We start from the raw sequence: 7485 nt of genomic DNA, 5'->3' as shown, positions 1-7485 counted from the left end.
ACATGTATTGTTTCTTGTGTACGTGTGTGTGAATATGTATATGTGTTAGCGTATACATTTGCCTAATTGTATTGATGTGATTATAATATACAGTATGAAAATAATTCTTGTGGGGTCCAATGGCATTATTATTTTCTTATGTTGACTGATCATATTTCTGGTGACTTTTTTCCATCATATTCTCATATTCATCATATTTAGCTTATTCTCGTGGAATACCTTTCCACTCATATGTCAACAGTTGATCATTCCTCTGAACTTGATATATATATATATATATATATATATATATATATACATATTCATATTTATATATATATATATATATATATGTATATATATATATGTATATATATGTATATTTTTTCAACCACAAAATCACTTTTCAATTCCATGCCATCGCAATCGAGACTGAGAGTCGTTCGAAGGAGGCATCCGTGGAAATGAAACGTGGACGAGCGTGGATTCGACCCCAGCTAAAACCGTAACAAAGTTATAGTGACGTAAAACCAATACCTATCGAAATCAGAGATCTGATAGCGTATTGGTGCCATACGTCACTTTAGACTTTGTTAGGGTAGCGGGTTCGAATCCTCCGTTGGAAATTGAAACGTGGACGAGCGGAGGATTCGAACCAGCTAACCCGTAACAAAGTTCTAGTGACGTAAACCAATACGCTATCGAGGGAAGGAGATTGATAGCGATTGGTTTACGTCAACTGTAACTTTTTACGGGTTAAGCCGGGTTTCGAAATCCTCGGCTTGTTCATCCGTTTCCAATTTCCAAAACGTGTTCACGTTTCAATTTCCAACGGGTGCTTCCTCAGCCCGATTGCGGACTCTCGCCCCGATGTGCGATGGCATGGAATTAAAAATTATTTGTGGTTGAAAAAGATATTAATTGATCACTTGGGAACCACTGTCAGTGTGTCTATGTATATATTATTTATATAGATACATTATACATCTATATATGCATATATCATATACATATATATATAGTATACTAAATACTGTATATACATGTGTGTGTGTGTGTGTGCGTGTGTGTGTGTGTGTGTGTGTGTGTGTGTGTGTGTGTGTGTGTATGTGTGTGTGTGTGTGTGTGTGTGTGTGTGTGCGAGTGTGAGTGTGTGTGTGTGTGTGTGTCGTGTGTGTGATGTGTGTGTGTGTGTGTGTGTGTGTCGTGTGTATGTGTGTGTGTGTTAGCTGTTATTGTGTGTGTGTGTGTGTGTGTGTGTGTGTGTTTGATCGGTGATACTATTCCTTCACCAACTCTTCCGGATGTTTTTCCCCTATGTTTTCTTCACTTGCTTTATGTTCATTATTTCTAAATTAATTATGATTTTTTTCTTATCTGAACTCATTTATATGTATATATATTATATTTATATATATATAGTATATATATATATATATATATATATATATTTGTATTATATATTGCATTGATAGACTGAAATTCCATATCTGGTTCTGTTCATATATCATCCCTTCCCTCTCCTTACCCCATCCCGCCTACTAAATCCCTACCCCTGTCCACCTCTCTCTTTCCCCCTCTCCCTCCGGCCTCCTAATCCCTCTCTCTCCCTCTCTCTCCATCCCTTTCCATTCCCTCACATTTCTCCCTCCCCCTCTTCCTGCCCTCTTCCTCCCCTCTTCCTCCCACTCATTCCTATCTTACTCTTCTCTTCACACATATCCCTCCCCTTCTTCCTCCGTGAATACCTTCCTCTCTCAATCCCCCTTCTCCCTCTCCCACTCCTTTTCCGTCCTTTCCTCTGCTCCCCCCTCTCTCTCTCTCTCTCTCTCTCTTTCTCTCTTCCCTATTCTCTCTCTCCTCTCTCTCTCTCTCGCTCTCTCTTCTCCATAGCTCTCTCTCTCTCTCTCTCTCTCCCTTCCTTCCTCCCTACTGCCCCCTCTCTATTCTCTCCCTTTCCTTCCTTCTCCCCGCCCCTCTTCTCTCCTCTCTCTCTCTTACTTCTCCTTCCTCCCCCCCATCCTATCCCCTTCTCTCTCTCTCTCTTCTCTCTCTCTCTTCTCTCTCCTCTCTCTCTCCCGTGCGTGTTTCTCATCTAGTTCAAGTTCATCGATAAACAAACAGTTCTTCAGACAACAAGGGATTCTATGGTACTCGGCTCCTTCTCTGCTTCTGCCTTTTTTCTTTCGAACTTCGTCCCTGACCTATTTTCTATCAAACAGATTAAACAATATAATTCTGTATGCGCTTATGCGTCTGGGTGTATAAAATTATTCGTCTTCCAATCGCCATTTTCTAGCCTTTTTAAATCAGTATTTTATCTACCTAAATATTCAAGTGTCGTTTTCTAGAATTGAAAAAAATATATTATGATTAATTTTCTAGCTCAACATAGAGTGTTGTGACAAACGTTTAATACTTTGTTTACGTAAACTTAAGTGAAAGCTTGAACATAAGAACATATGAATGAAGGAGACTGCACGAGACCATAGGGCCTACACTAGGCAGCTCTTGGGCAATGATTCCAATTAAGTCTGGAACTAACCACCCCTTAATTGAAAAAAAAAGAAAAAAAAAATGCAAATTTCCACACATTTTTCTGTTATAGGGTACCACACGGGGACTCTGTGGTGATTGGTGAGTATGGAGGAGCGGGGAAGAGGATTCTCGGGATTTACGGACCTCATGACCTTATCGTCTCACGCTACGTGCTGGACTGAAGCTCAAACCCGCCTTCACCTTGGCCAGGTCACTTAAGGGTAGTTTCACACGTATCGACATTTTCGCCGTGCGGCCGTCTACGACACGACGTACGTACTATCTAATAACTATGGGCTACAAAAGAATTACAAAGGAAGAGCATGTCCGACAGGGGGACCTTTGGTTCGTATAACTAGGTCGGATGCGAAAAAGATAATAAGTAAGTAAATCAAAAAGTACAACGGCCGTGACGTGCCACAAAAAAACTGATTCCCAAATATGAGAAAATCAATCATACGAAAATCGACTAAAACATATGAATCTGTTTTCCCTAAAAAGGGCGTAGACTCAGACGGGGACTTTGATACAGGTCTTTAAAATTCTAAAGGGAATTGGACAACAACAACATAAGTGACACAATTTTCACATTGAATGGAGAATCAGACAAGAAACAATGGTCATAAACTGTCCGGAAATAGATTCAATTTGGAAGTATCGGTAGAAAAAGCTTTGCCAACCGTGTAGTTAATGAATGGAATAAACTTCCAGCAGAGGCAGTGGGCAATGTAGTTCAGTCCGAAAGCTTTAAGAATCATTTCGATAAACACCTAAAGCAAGGAATGCTGTAATGGATATTAATTTATTTCATATTATTTGTTTTGGGGTTGTCATAATTTGTCATGTTTGATTTTTTATTTCGATTATTAGTTTTATGTTAATGTATTATTCATTTACTATTTAATCATGTTTGTTTATTATTCAACTATACCTATGCATTTAGTTATGTATTTTATTTGTTATTTTACATTATTATCTTTTTTATTTATTAATTTATTCATTATTATGATTTTTTTCTCTCATCCCGACCTAGATATGGACCAAAAGGGTCTCCGTGTCGTTTGTTTGTACACCTCCACTTTGTAATCCTTTGTTAATCTTTTGCAGAAATCACCAGGGACAAAATTTAATGGTCCGACGTTTTTTCTATTTTCCCTCGTGGTTTTTGCAATATTATTATAGTCACGCGTTATTGTGATATTTTTGCAAAAAGTAAATAAATTCGATAAATATAGTAATACAACCCGAAAATCATAATAATCTATAATAAACAATTCATAGATGTTTATAGAAATAAACAGCATAAATGATAATAAGTACCTAAACAATAGTGGATTTAAGATGAATGGGGGAAATAAATGGCCAGGCAATACAGCGTATTGCTTTTTGGTGGTAATATTTTCTAAATGAATCTTAATTTTATAACTGTACATGCATTGCCCTGCCTTTGGTAATGGAAGTTTTATTCCACTAATCTACCAACGCGATTGGCGAAGTTGTTTTACCCACTTCCAAATTAAATCTACTTCCTGACAGTTTTCAGATCATTATTTCTTGACTGATTCATATTCACTGAAATTTTCGTTCACTTATGATGTCAATTCCCCTTTACAATCTTACAGACCTATAGTCAGATCATCCCCTGAGTCTACGATTTTTTAACGGAAAATTAGCAGTTTCATTATATTGTTAAGTAAAATTTCGTTCAAAATTTGAATTTTTTTTTTTTAAAATTTCTGATATTTGGAATCAGTTTTGTGACATCGCCTAATGTACTTCTTTCTTAATCTGTCTTTGTCTTTAATGAGATTCGGTGATCATACGGAAACTAGCATATTCTACAAACGTGGGCGAACTAACGATTTATATAGCTTGTTAATAAACCATTTGTGTATATGGACGCTTTCACACTTCATGACCACGACCACGTGTGAAAGCGTTCAAGAGGACAATGGTTAAATTGGAGAACACGAACGGTCGTGTTTTGGTACGGTGCACGGCAAAAAGTCGATACGTTGTGATTCTAAGTGATTCTATGGATTCCCGTATATCTACTCTACTATAGTGAAGTGGCAAATTGTACTGAAGAATTCATGTCCTCCTCTTTCTATTTGTTCAATCCCCCTCTGTTGTCATTTTTAAACATTATTTTCTGTCTTTGTTTATATCCTTTCTCCAGGTCCAACTCACCCCATTCTCACGGTCAGCTTTCCACTTACGTTCTTTGAGGCAAAAAATAATAAACATGGTAGCCTGATGCGTTGTTAGGCTTATTGCTTTACACGTATACACTTTTTCGCCGTGCGCCGTCCACGACACGACGTCGTGCTTCTCATAGTAAACCATGGGGTTTTTCTAAGGACGTTTCCACACTTGGTCGTGGTTATGACGTTGTGGAAAAGTGTCTATAAGACATCCAATGGTTATCAGAGAGCACGACGTGTTCGTGTCGTACACGCGGCGCATAGTGAAAAGTCGTATTAATGTGATACGAGCCTTAGAAGGCTCGCTTCACGTTCTGGGGGGATGGCTTTAGATGGATTACAATTTTTCCTGTGTTGTGTATTGATATAACACATATTAACCATTTCACACTTGGGGTGCTCATGCCGCCATTCAGCAGTGCGTGGAGTAACCTTGTTGGGCAATTTGTGGATTAATCCGCGTCTTCACGCTGATGTACACAAACCGGGGACTGTTAAATGAGTTGAACCCTGGTGTACAATGGGAATTCAACTGTAATTAATTTGTTTTCATTTATATAATTCATTCATTTATTTATTTATTATTTTGTTTTATTTATATATTTCTTTCTTTTCTTTCTTCTCTTTTCTCTTTCTTTATATATTTTATTTATCTATTTTATTTTATTTATTTATTTTATTTATTTATTTTTTAATCTTGTATTCTATTTATTTTTTCATTCATTTTAATTATTCTTTTGTCATTTTATATTTTGTCCCTCTTGTTTCCTGCTTCCATGAAGACATGGATCCAAATAGGATATTTTCATTAATCATAATAATCTATATATTCCTATTTTTCTAATTGTTTCAAGGCACTGATTTGTTCTTGTGATTGCTCAAGAACCCCTCCCCTTGTACTGACTTCAAGGCCAGAAAGAAAGTAAGAAGAAAGATCCTTGTATATCTTTTTCTGGTTGTTGCAAAGTTAGTTCATTAGTGAGTCGGAGGAAAAGGAAAACCCACAACGCCTAAAAAAACCGGAGCCTCTCTCTCGACAGGGTCTGTTCTTATTTCATATTTTTTGGCTGCTGCCAGGCACATTTATCTTTCAGAGCAAAACGTGGCATTTATGGCGAAGAAAGAAATTTATATTTGGATAATATAGATGAACTCTAAACTGGAACAGGATGCGAGTTTTAATACGGGTGCACGGTATAGGAGAAGAGGCAAAAGAAAAGTAATTATTATTATTCTCCCTTCGTCTCTCTTCATTCTCCTCATCGAGTAGTGTTTCCCTTGCCTGCCTCCCTTTTCCCTTTCCTATCGTGTCCACGGTTCGACAATGTTGCAAATAATTCGGCATCAGGACGCTCAAATTGTCCGTTAATCTACTCCTCTGGGTTTTGTGTCATTAGAATAATTACTTAGGCATTTCTTTTCGTTCGCCAACATTTATCGGACGTTTTCAGATTTTTTTTTTTTTTTTTTTACGAACACCATTAGGGCGTGTGATGGGTGTTTAAGGGGCGGTCGGTAGTTTTGATCAACCTTCCCATGTGAGGTGAACTTACCGATCAAGAATCACCCGCAGGTTACCTCTATTTTTTCTGTGTGTTTTTTTTTAGGAAGGGGGGTGACCTATAGTATTTATAGAGAAATAAAAAAGTCAATTTTGTTATTCGTTCGTTTATCGATTTTTTTTTGAGGTCACTTGTTTTGTTTACCTTTTTTGGTGGGTGTGTAGTTTGCTTCTTTCATAAAATTTGCTTAATGTAATCCGACCTAGTTATGGACTGAAAGTTTTCCTGACTATGATTAGGCATTGTAACCTATTATACAGGACTATAGTGAAGTTGTATATCATAATATTACTGAGGCCGTGGTACTCCAGTGTAACCTGCCACATGTTTAGATTCTCAGGTAAAAACCAAACCAACGCCGGTCCACTAGTTTCCCAACAGTAAAAGAGAGGATATATTTTTGGTGTGCTGGACACTCGAGACCTTTATTCAAAGGACGAGAATACGTCGGGGGACCACGTCTCCTCAATACACCACACCGACGTTCCATACTCCACGGTTTTCCCAAGCAGGCTCCCATGCAGGCATCCCTTACCATTCCCAAACAAGCTCTAGGTAGGATTGATCGACCTTGTTTCAAGCATTAAGTTTTGTGGAAGCGTCCCTTTCGTCTCCTCACAGAGAAGGCTTTATCTTTTAGGGGACAACCTCACAAGGTAGGGTCAACAATAGGGACGCGGTTTGCCACATGCCCATAAAAACCGAAGTTGAAGAAAAACTCATGGGAAATTATGCTCGGGGTAAACAGGCCTTGAACGAGGATATGAGAGCAGTTGCTGGCTTGATACAAAGTCATACCAGCAAGACCCCATGGTTCTCCAAAATGCACTTTGGTACCACAGGCAACTTTGAAGAGTTGCATCTACGGTCTTTCCTGTATAAATATCGACACACGCCAGAATACTGTGGTTCCATACCACAAAGGACCCATGACCAGTTCGGAGAGAGAAGGCTAAGTAAATGAATGTACAACGTTTTGCTCTGAAACGACATATGATATGACAACTATTCAAATATGTATCACAGCACTCTCTGCCCCAGATAAGAATACAGGTATAGACATAAGGTCGCATGAAATGGCACTTCAAGAATACGTGTCAGGTCAGAAGGGACCTCAGAGTCAAATCTATTCCAGGGGAACACATTAATGTATTCATTTTATGCATTATCGTGGCATAATGTATAAATTTTCTCTGGGATAA

Source organism: Oratosquilla oratoria, chromosome 10, assembly GCF_046742065.1.
Source record: "Oratosquilla oratoria isolate Oo_2021 chromosome 10, ASM4674206v1, whole genome shotgun sequence".
NCBI lineage: Eukaryota > Metazoa > Arthropoda > Malacostraca > Stomatopoda > Squillidae > Oratosquilla > Oratosquilla oratoria.
This window is presented reverse-complemented; position numbering follows the sequence as displayed.